Source organism: Echinops telfairi, unplaced genomic scaffold (assembly GCF_000313985.2).
Source record: "Echinops telfairi isolate 266 unplaced genomic scaffold, ASM31398v2 ScPeMD7_7424;HRSCAF=8462, whole genome shotgun sequence".
In the NCBI taxonomy this organism is placed as follows: Eukaryota; Metazoa; Chordata; class Mammalia; order Afrosoricida; family Tenrecidae; genus Echinops; species Echinops telfairi.
In genome coordinates, this window is record NW_022111324.1 from 9,166,974 (window position 1) to 9,177,377 (window position 10,404).

Sequence of the window (10,404 nt, forward strand, 5' to 3'; positions counted from 1 at the left end):
AAAAAAAAAAGAAAGAATGCAGTCATGTTATACTGCCAAAGGGGTGAAAATGAAACATAGTCAACAAGGCACCAATCAGAATGTACTTGCTCAATAAAATTGGATGATCTCTACTGCATAAAGAAAGGCTTATTCCACTTCTCTAACTATTGTTTTAGATGGCACTTCACCAAGTGGAGACTTGAAACCAGGGTCTCATGCAAATAAAATGGCACTACCAAAAGGGCTGTAGGGTCCAGATACCATTTTTTTGTTCTTTCTCACACAGGATTTATGGGAACCTGCGGATTCCAGATCTGAACCACAACTGCTTTGTAAATCTAGATATGCTCAGGATAGCTCTTTACAAGTTGTAATGATTGTATTCTGTATGCTCTGTATGTAGCAACTTAACTCAAATACTTGAGACGCAATTTGTATGAAGTTCATCTTGGAACTGTGAGGTGCCACTCACAAAGGTTCTCAGCTCACTGAAACCCCGTTGACAGAGAACAATGGATCGGTAAAGGCTGCAATCTTTAAGGAAGTAGATTAACAGGTGTTTCTCCCTTGCAGCCCCTGAGTGGGTTTGAGACACTAACCCTACCCATCGAGAGGCTAACTTTTGCGCCGTTAGAGGGTACCATCCTCCTGATGAGAACGTCAACAGTGGGCTAGATGTAGGATGGTATGATTTAAGTTCTCACCTACTCGTTAGGAGACCTGGTAGCACAGTGGCTTATGAGTCGGTCTGCTCACAGCAAACCCCTGAGCCCGTTCCAGCTCATAGTGAGCACAAAAGAATGAAGCACTGTCTGATCCTGTTCCATACTTAGCGTTGTTGTGTTTGAGCCCATTGTTGCAGTCACTGGGCCAAGCCATCTTTTCAAGGGAGCCTTGGTGGTGTAGTGGGCTAGATATAGTGCGCTGTTAACTACAAGTCAGCAGTTCGAAACCATCAGCCGCTCCTTGAGAGAAAGATGAGGCTCTTGCCATAAAAATGTACAGACTCACAAACCCACAGGGCCAGTACTACTCTGTCCTGTAAACAAACAAACAAAACCTGCCAAACGCACTGCCATCAAGTCAATGAGGACTCAGAACGAGCCCCTGCGGGTTTCCGGGACTGGAACTGTTCACGGGGAATAGAAAGCCCGTCTTCCTCCTGCAAAGCAGCTGGTGGTTGTGAACTGCTGATCATGGGAATTGCAGCCCAATCCGTAACCATTACACCACCAGGGCTCCATAGTCTGTCCTGGGGGGTTGCCATACGCTGGAAATGACTGGAGGGCAGTGAGTGATATCATTGTTGCACGCTGAAGTGATACTCTCAGCCTCGTTATTAAAAAATGCTACGAAGGGGCTTTTGGAATTCATTGAAAAAGGAAATAAAAAGGTAACAGAGTTTTTCCACAAACTTTGTGAAGTGTCCTCAAACCAATCTCTCTGCCATGAGGACACTTATTGTCAGATATCATGTCTTCTCGAAGGATTCATGGAGAAATCTGCTGTTAGGTACCAGTAACAAGAAAAGTAGTGCTCCTGTGAGCAACGAGTTTGATTCTCTCAGGCGCACTGTCAGTAATACAAGGGGCCTGCGAAAAGTTTGCAAAAGAATGCAATGCAAGTCTAATGGAATTTTTCGATGAATGTTGGAAGTCCCTCTTATAAGTCATCAAGTAGATGTTTAAAAGCTAAGACCCATATTGTGGCCCACATGTAACCAAAGACAGGATGTCATGGCAGGCATTTTATTATTTCTAGTCTCATGCACTCTCTGTCTTACTTCTTTATTCATTTCATGATACTGTATGGAGTCCCTGGGTGATGGTGATAGTTAACGCACTCAGCTACTACCCAACAGGTTGAAGGTTTGAGTCCAACCAGAAGCACCTGGGAAGAAAGGTCTGGCGACCGACTGAAAAGGCAGCCATTGAAAACCCTAAGGAGCACAGCTCTCCTCTGACACACCGGGGTCACTGTGAATCACAGTTGACCTGCAAGCAACCACAAGACAGTGTTTGGTTTTTGAAAACTATATTGTGTAAATTACTGTAAACTGTCAAGTTCTCTGGAAAATTTTTAAGATAAATGAATATATTAATAGCAATGTTGTAAACATCAAAAATGTAATTTATAATGCAAGTACACATTTTAACAGATAGTTCACTATTAGTGTAATATTTAATTGCAGTTATTTTCGGTTACAGGAATGCTTACACAAAGACTATTTCAAATCACAAAACTGCCATTACATGTGCTAAAAATATCACTTTGTGAAAGATTATTTACTTTTACAAAACTATTTAAAGTCCCCAAATACTTGCATGAACATTTGCTTTATTAGTTTGGTAAGCTATATCAAAGGGAATCTGTATTTTAGCTAGCGCAGTGGGGTGTGGGCTCGTGAAATTCAGCTATTTAAAAAACATAACAATTTATAGACCAGATTCTACTTTTAAAACAAGACAAAATGGTAGTCCTGAAAAAGAAGAGAGCTTTAAAAAAACACGAAAAAATGGAGTTTTTTTTTTTTTTTTGTGCACCATTCCTGGAAGTACTGCAACACCAGGTCGATGTGTGGAGTGGACGGAGCAAGTTCCCACTCCATCTCCCTGCTCCAAAAATCCATTTAATACACTGTCCTCAGATAGAGGACGTATCAGATACCAAACTGATAAGAACAGACACTACACTTGATCTCAGCCAAAAGGCCGAGAAGCGATTGAAAAAATGGAGTTTAAAGCTAATGTAATTTTTATAGGAAATTTGAAGCCCCTTGTATAATAACCAGGCTGCAATGGTCTGTTAGTCCACTTGCTCCTTAGACTAACAGAAAGATAAACAGTGAACTAGCTTTTCTTATATTCTCTTTTGGGGTTGGCTTGACTTGAAGTATAATACATTTACCAAATGAAATTCTCTGCATAAGAGAAAATTTTTATGAGATACGCTCTCATACTGGCAAACAGCCATTCATTCTCAATTAAAATTCATGTGTGAATTGCTTTATGTTTTCTTTGTACAGTCTAATGTCTCAAATGTGACAGGGCCATAGCGGAACCATGCATGCACGCTGGCAAGTCAACTTGATAAATGCAGCCCATTGCATCAGTACTGCTTTCCATCGCTAAGGTTAATGAGTTTTCTAAATAGTAAGAAACTTTTATATACTAATGTACTTTAGGAACGAAACTAAGTTTAGCAACTCAGATAATTTTTGCCTCCAAAGGAAATCATGAAATGATCTAAAACAAAGTCCCTTAAATTAGTACTGTAGCTTTAGAAGTAGGGCAAGAAAAACAAATGAGTAAATAGTTTTTATTCTCTGATTCAGAAATTTTACTTTTAGAAATTTAACATATGGTAATAATTTTTAAACTACAGAAAATTTTATGCATAAGCTATACTCTGCAATGTATTTATACAAAAATATTAGAGAAGGTTCAACACTATGGAAATGGATAATTAATCCATATAATACTATGCTGCTATTAATAATCATGCTAAGGAAGTACAATTTAATGACTTTAGAAAAGATCATCACAGTTTATTTTTTGTTTAGTTAAATAAAGATGCTAAAAATAGTATTAATTTAGTTTCATAATATACATAAACACGTAAATGGGTGGAGATAAAACTTTCAACCAAATTCCTGGGAAAGTAGGGTAACAACAGTAATGTGTAGTGTTTGTTTTGTTGGTTATTTTCCCTAGTTTGGTGAGGGTAATAATAAACATGAAAGGAGACTTCCTGGCAGAGTGGTTAAAAGGGTGGCTGCAAACGAAATGGTCAGTTATTCATATTCAGCAGTTGTTCCATCGAAAAAAATTGATGCTGTCTACTTCTGTAAAAGATTCACTGCCACCAAGTGAACACTGGCTTGTAGTGACTCCTTTTTGGGTTTCCGAAACTGTCCCTCTTTATGGGAGCAGAAAGCCCAGTCTTTCTCCCTAAGAGTTGCTAGTGATTTACAACTGCTGATCATGAGGATTGCAGCCCAAGTGTAACCACTACACCACCAGGGCTCCTACTGGGCTCCATCAGGGCAAAGGTTACAGCCTTGTAAACCTTATGGGGCAGTACTACTCTGTTGTCTAAGGTCACTAGGAGTCGGAATTGATTTGATAGTAAGGAATTTAACATGAATGGTTTGGGGTAATTAGGAAGAAAACAATAAACGTACATAAACACATGTGTGTGTGTGTGTGTGTGTGTGTGTGTGTGTGTGTAATGTGTTTCACTGCATTACTCAAAGAAGAGAGATGGGCCTTGTGTAATTTTAGTGTGTCTGATTTACTTGTGAGGAAGTGACCTGAAGTACACTTTTGGAGCTCTGGGAAGAAAGGTAATATAGAAATTGTATAAGCCAGGTTTACGCACACGAAATAATTTATTTGTTAGTTACCACAGGGTGGGCTCTGACTCATAGCAACCCTACGCACAACAGAAGGAAACGCTGCTCGGCCCTGCGCCATCCTCACAATTCTTGTTTGACAGTTTGAGCCCACTGCTGGAGCCACTGTGCCAATCCATCTTTTCAAGGGAGCCCTCATGGTGTAGTGGGCTATGGGATGGGTTGCTAACTACAAGGTCAGCAATTCAAATCCAGGAGCTGCCTCCAAGGGAGAAGCTGAGGTTTTCTAACTGTGAAGAGGAAGTCTCAGAAATCCACTGGGGAAGTTCTAGCCTGTCCTACAGGGTCACTCAAAAGTCATTACCTTTTGATAAAGGTATTGCCCCACTTTAGAGTCCATCAAAAAGGGAGAGAAGAAAACATAAGGCTTATCTAGACATACAAAGAGACTTCGAAAAGTTGGTGGAAAAGGTCCTTCTCTTTCCATTCCATTTTTTCCATGAAGCACTTGAAGCACCCTCATATATGCATGACTCTGTGATGCCTGTGGAATTTGGGAGTTAGCCAGAAAAATGGCATTGGCTCCTCAAGTCTAGATATCCTGTACAGGAGCAAAAGTTAATTTAGAAAATGAAACACAAATGGTTAACTCAGGTGACTGGAAATATGATAACAGTGCTTTTGGTTTTAAGCCTGAAATTTGGTAAATCAGAAGCAGAAGTTACTCGTGTACGATTTCTTCCAAGATGCTATCTATTCATAGAGACACTATAGTTTATTCCAGTTGACTAGACTGAAAGATCAGACCAAAAAATAGATCCCATCTCTTCAACCATCCAGGTTAACTGGAGTCTATTGGTACCCTAAGTGGTATTGCAGGAAAATGAAGCATTAAATAACATTTAAATCCTTTGTCCTTTAAAAAAAACAGCAACAGTCAACAAACATTTGTTGGAAGCCTGTCAAAGTCTAGACCTCAAAATGTGTACTGCAGACCACCTGCATCTATACCACCAGGGAGTTTTCATACATGTTTCAGGCCCCACCCAAACCTACTCATCTGCAATCTAAGCACAACAGGACCTGCAGGTGTTCTAATATGCACCTGAATGGTTGAGGACCATTAGTACCACAGTGGGGTAAGACTTAAGACTGAGCCTCTAATTAGTTTCCAAACTAGGTGGAAAAAAACAAACAAACTGGACAAGGAGCCACTGCTTACTATGCCAGGTGAGAAGTGTAGGTAATCAGTGACCCAGGAATTTGAAGGAAGGGAAAACATCACTCCAGGTTGGGGTAATTAATGGTGCCTTAAAGGGGAGATGGTACTTAGAAAAGAAGAAACAAGGGAGGTATGGTACACTCAGCCTTCCCTGGCATGAATCCACCCTCCTGCAGTTTTGCAAGCTTGCCACAAGAGCTCTGGGGAATGAGTAGTGAGCATCCCTGAGAGAAACTCTTAAGCTTAAACAACCTTGTCACATCGCTTTGATGGTGGCAGATGCTGTGGAGTTGGTTCTGAATCAGTGACCTTGTGTGCAACAGCACGAGACCCTGCCTGGACCTGCACCATCCTCACAATACTTCTGTGTGAGCTCACTGTTGCAGCCACTGTGCCAATCTCCGTCATGGTAACCTGAAAACAGAAGACAGCTCCGGGGGCCAAGTTTCAGAATGCACTAAGGGACCCTGAAAGATCCCATCTATTTATTTGGAGATGGACAGTCTTTAAGTGAGGGCAGGCTGTTTTCCATGTGCACGTTAGTTTCGCTCTTTACTCTTATTTGAAATGTTGGGGAAATCTCCTTTTGAAGCACCCCCAAAGAACAGATTTCTCTTGTCCCATGAGGAGGCCATTCCTAAATTATATATACTGTGACTTATTATTTTCATTTCTTTTAGGCAAATGGTTTCAAAAAGATCGTGTCTGCATTCACTACCTAGAATCACAGGTTACCTAGTAACATTAAACAAGAGGAACGGGTGGCCACGGTTACATTTCAGGCCCCAATAAGTCCCTCTTCTTGGATTCACAAATGGCAGGGCTATGTCACTGAGATATAAATAAAACGTCTTACTAACAACATCCCGAGAAGCCGTGGTTCAGGGCTATTCATGTCAACTGTAAGCGATCCTGGACTGAGACCTGGCAATGGTGTTGCTGCTTTTACTTTCTGACAGCCTGGGAAGGTGACAGGCCCTTCTGTGTCCAAAAATGGTAATTTCTCAAGTTCCCAAGAAGGTTTAGAAATATTTTCCTTCCATTTTGATACAAAGTCCACAGTCTGTAAGGCACACCAGCGGGGAGTGGGGACAGGGTGGGAGTGCACTGCCATTTGAAATTGACAAGCACCATATGTGCATTGGGGCGATAAGACCAGGCACATGCCAGCCTCCTGGGAATGTAAAATGTGAGCCGCTCCAGCTGGGGGTTGTGGCACATCGCCCTTGGGCACTGCTTTGGGAAACTAGCCCCTCCTCCGACTGTGATGGAACATGCCTGGTTGTAAAACAGTTATTTTTGAAGAGCTCAGAATAAGTGATCAGCTCTATAAACAAAATAAAATTGGGAAGAAAAAAAAAGTGCAGAAGAGTACTAAGCTAAGAGATCTTGAAAAACAAGAAACACGGGCTATTTTTTGGGTAGAAAAATAGTTGATGCACAGAGGAGGAGTAAAAACATTACTGGGGGATATTTTTCCAGAGAAAAACAAGACTGAAAGAGATGATTTTTGAGCGCATGAGGAGATAAGTGTACTGGATAACAGTGAGGAAAGAGAGGTTGATATAAGATTGACAAATTAAAACTGATTGTCTTTTTGTTTTTCATAGAAATACAGTAAATGACAGGGCACATTGTGAAAGAGCAAACACAACTGCCTGAGTCCTTGCCGTGCCTGTGGGGCCACGCACGGTGACATCCATGGAATGAAAACCAAGATGCAAGACCCTGGGGAGAGGAGTGGAGAGGGGGACATAGACCTTAGCCATCAGACCAGATGCTATGGCCAAAGTAGAAAGCAAACCCCAAAACTTCACACTCAAAAAGCAAAAATCACAGCCATCCAGTGCATTCAGATGCACAGCAACCCTGCAGGGCAGGAGAAAACCTTCTCTGGGCATTTCCAAGATGGCAACTCTGCAGGGGCAGAAAGCCTAGTCTTTTTCCTGAAGAGAAGGGGGTGGTTTAGAATGACTGGCCTTTCGGTCAGCAGCCCAACGTATAGCCACCATGTCACCCGGGCTCAACTAAACGCGTTATAGGGAAGCCGAATTTTAAAACCCTAGGAAGAGAGTTGGGAAAGTGCCAAACCCAAAAGGACACACAGGAGAGAGTTTTGTTTAAAAAAGGTAGAATTTCATTACTAATGGTTTCATGCTAGGTTATTGAGCTTGTATGTTATATAATGAACTGATCTGTTACTATTCTGAAGTGACAATGTCAGTGGACATATGTGACCTCCTTTGACTTCCCTATTGCCATGAGGCTGGGGTCAGATATTCCTCCATGCTCCATCCTTCTTTAACAACTGTTTCTCCAATGCCACTCTATATCTACGCTGAGTTCCGTAATTCATTGCAATGACCACATAAAGCTCACACACAAGACTCACACACACTCATACACAATTAAGGGGGTTTATTAGGGAAGCTAATAGGTTATCACAAATCAGGACCAGCAAACAGTAAGGATATAGTCATTGGTCACCTCAGTCAGCAGCCAACTTTCTATCCGCTCGCAGCCTCAGGAAGTTAAATCTCTCTAGTTCTTAGTGTCTCAACCACATAGTTCACTGGCCTTTGTCTCCATGGGCCAGGATAGCAGGATGCCTGTCACTCTATCCCATGGTTCCAGAGCCTCAGGCCAGATAAGGAGAAGGTACCCCAGAGTATAGGCACTGCTCCTCGGAGCCTCCGTGCCACCGTCTGTGGTGCAGCTGCTCTCAGTGGGCTCGGCTGCTTCAGACAGAGATCCTGAATGTGCTCTTCCAAGGTCCCCAGTGTCTCTCTCTTCTCGGCTTCACGGATGGCTCATCTTTATAGCCAGGACAGTGGTAACAAAAATGGGTCAATCCCCTCCTTAGCATTCCACATGCCCTGTTTGCAGAGTCCCACCCAAAATTAGGTAGGGGTTACGGAGACTTGGGTAGAAGAATCATATCAAGAAATTTCACTCCACTGCAATTCACTATCTGTTGCTACTATTATTGAAGCTAGGAACCATAGTGGAGAGATCAGGGACTGATCCACTTAAGAATGATCATATTTAGGTGCACTGAAATAGATATTCCAAACATATTTTTTGTGCCACACGCAACTACAATGTGGAGAGTCTCGAGAGTTTGAAATATTCAAAAATCCAAGATGAAACCAGAAGAAAAAAGCTTAAATCTTGATTGCACTTGAAAGAAATATGACCCTTGGGGAAAAAATTTTAAGAATACTTTTAAAACACGTTTTATTCAATATGTCTCTCAGCCTCAGTTTCCTCATGTTTCAGAAGGGTAAAAGAAAACCTATCTTGGGGACAGCTGAAGAACAGAATGCATAAGTATGGCTTAGGGCTTTATAGAGGTATAAAACCAGTGACGTGTATATTTAGGAATATAGAGAAAGATTCATTTCAAGGAAATGGCTCTCACGGTTGTTAGTCTCTCAAGTTACAAATTTGAGGGTCAATCACAAATCAGGGGGTCACAAATCTGTGGGTCAGTCATCATACTGGAGGCTTCTCCTGATTCTTGTGGTTGCAGGTGCTCCTGGGCTGCAAATCAGCAGGTCAGATATACAGCTGCTGGCACACAGTTATGGAAATACATAAATCCAGAATTTGTAGGCCAGGAACCATGCTGCTGGTTCATGTCCTGAGCATCAGATGTCAGAGTATGACTACTCAGATGCAGGATAGGGAGATGGCAAGCTTGCCCAGAATATCTATATACACGTTAGATACAGGCCACACCTCTAAGGAAACTCCCCTTTCCACTGATTGCCAGTTTACTTCAGATCATGAAATGGAAGCTGATTACCTAGTCTGCTAAACCGATGAGAATTATGGCTTACCCAAGTTGACACCCAGCCTTAACCATCACCAGGTATGCAGCTTCTGGGTTGGTGACTGGATACAGGAACCATAAAAAATGGAAATGTAGTTATGTTTCCTGTGTATCAAATATGCCCTTCTATATCTATCGATGAAAAAATGAAAACTCCATTCCTTCCTGGAGTTTACCTCCCAGCAGAGGAAACACAGAACTAATGTATTTGGTAATAAATGATATTTATGTTTGGAGGTGAATGTCTGTAATATTTTTTTTTAAATAGAGCCAGATAAGCACTTGGGAACACCAGAGCCCCAATTATTAATGCAGAGAGTAGAAGGACCAGGCCAGACTTTGTGACAATGAGCACATTCAAGCAAAAATATAATTGAGAACAAATAACTCCCATTAACTAAGGGCCTTCTTGGATTTCTGCAAAATCTGGATGATATATGAATGGCTTTTTGTTATTGTTATTTAGAGATTTTAAAATATTAAATTGATATCCTCGACACTATTCTTAATTTCTCCTTTGAAAAATTATCTAGGCTATGCTCCAAATCCTGGTCTTCAGAGCCATCGCCTCCCGAAGCACTCCCATGCCCATGCTGTCTCCTTATTCTTCTGAATACTTGCAATACTTATGTTTTGTTTATCTGGCTCCACGATGAGGGCCTGCAGTTCTGACTTTCTTCTTCTTCTTCAGTCACTGCAGGATCTTCATTGCCTAGCATGGCCTGGTACAGTAGAAATAGTCAGTGCATTGCTGGGCAATTAAGAGTTGGTTTCAGGAAGGATTCACACAGGGTTTCCACAATCACTTGGGTAGTTCCCAATAGAGTCTTGTATTTAAAAAATCTCATACTTGGGATGGTTTCAACTAGTTAAAAACATACACCTGTAAAGATGGGGTGCTGGTAATATATATATATATTAATTTTCAGCCTATTTTTGTTGTTGTTGCTGTTGAGAATGTCCCACCAGAACACCAATTCAACAATTTTTCCATGTAAATTCAGTGACATT

General features: G+C 41.4%; 1 protein-coding gene and 1 non-coding gene across 2 annotated transcripts in view; both read right to left on the bottom strand.

Annotated features, from left to right (window-relative positions):
- NME7 (NME/NM23 family member 7) overlaps positions 1–10,404 on the bottom strand; it is a 259,766-nt gene that overhangs the window by 111,632 nt on the left and 137,730 nt on the right. The gene's annotated exons all lie outside the window — the stretch shown is intronic.
- On the bottom strand, positions 2,515–2,705 carry LOC115872534. The gene has a single exon (XR_004047926.1). It is a non-coding gene; the product is annotated as a U2 spliceosomal RNA (small nuclear RNA).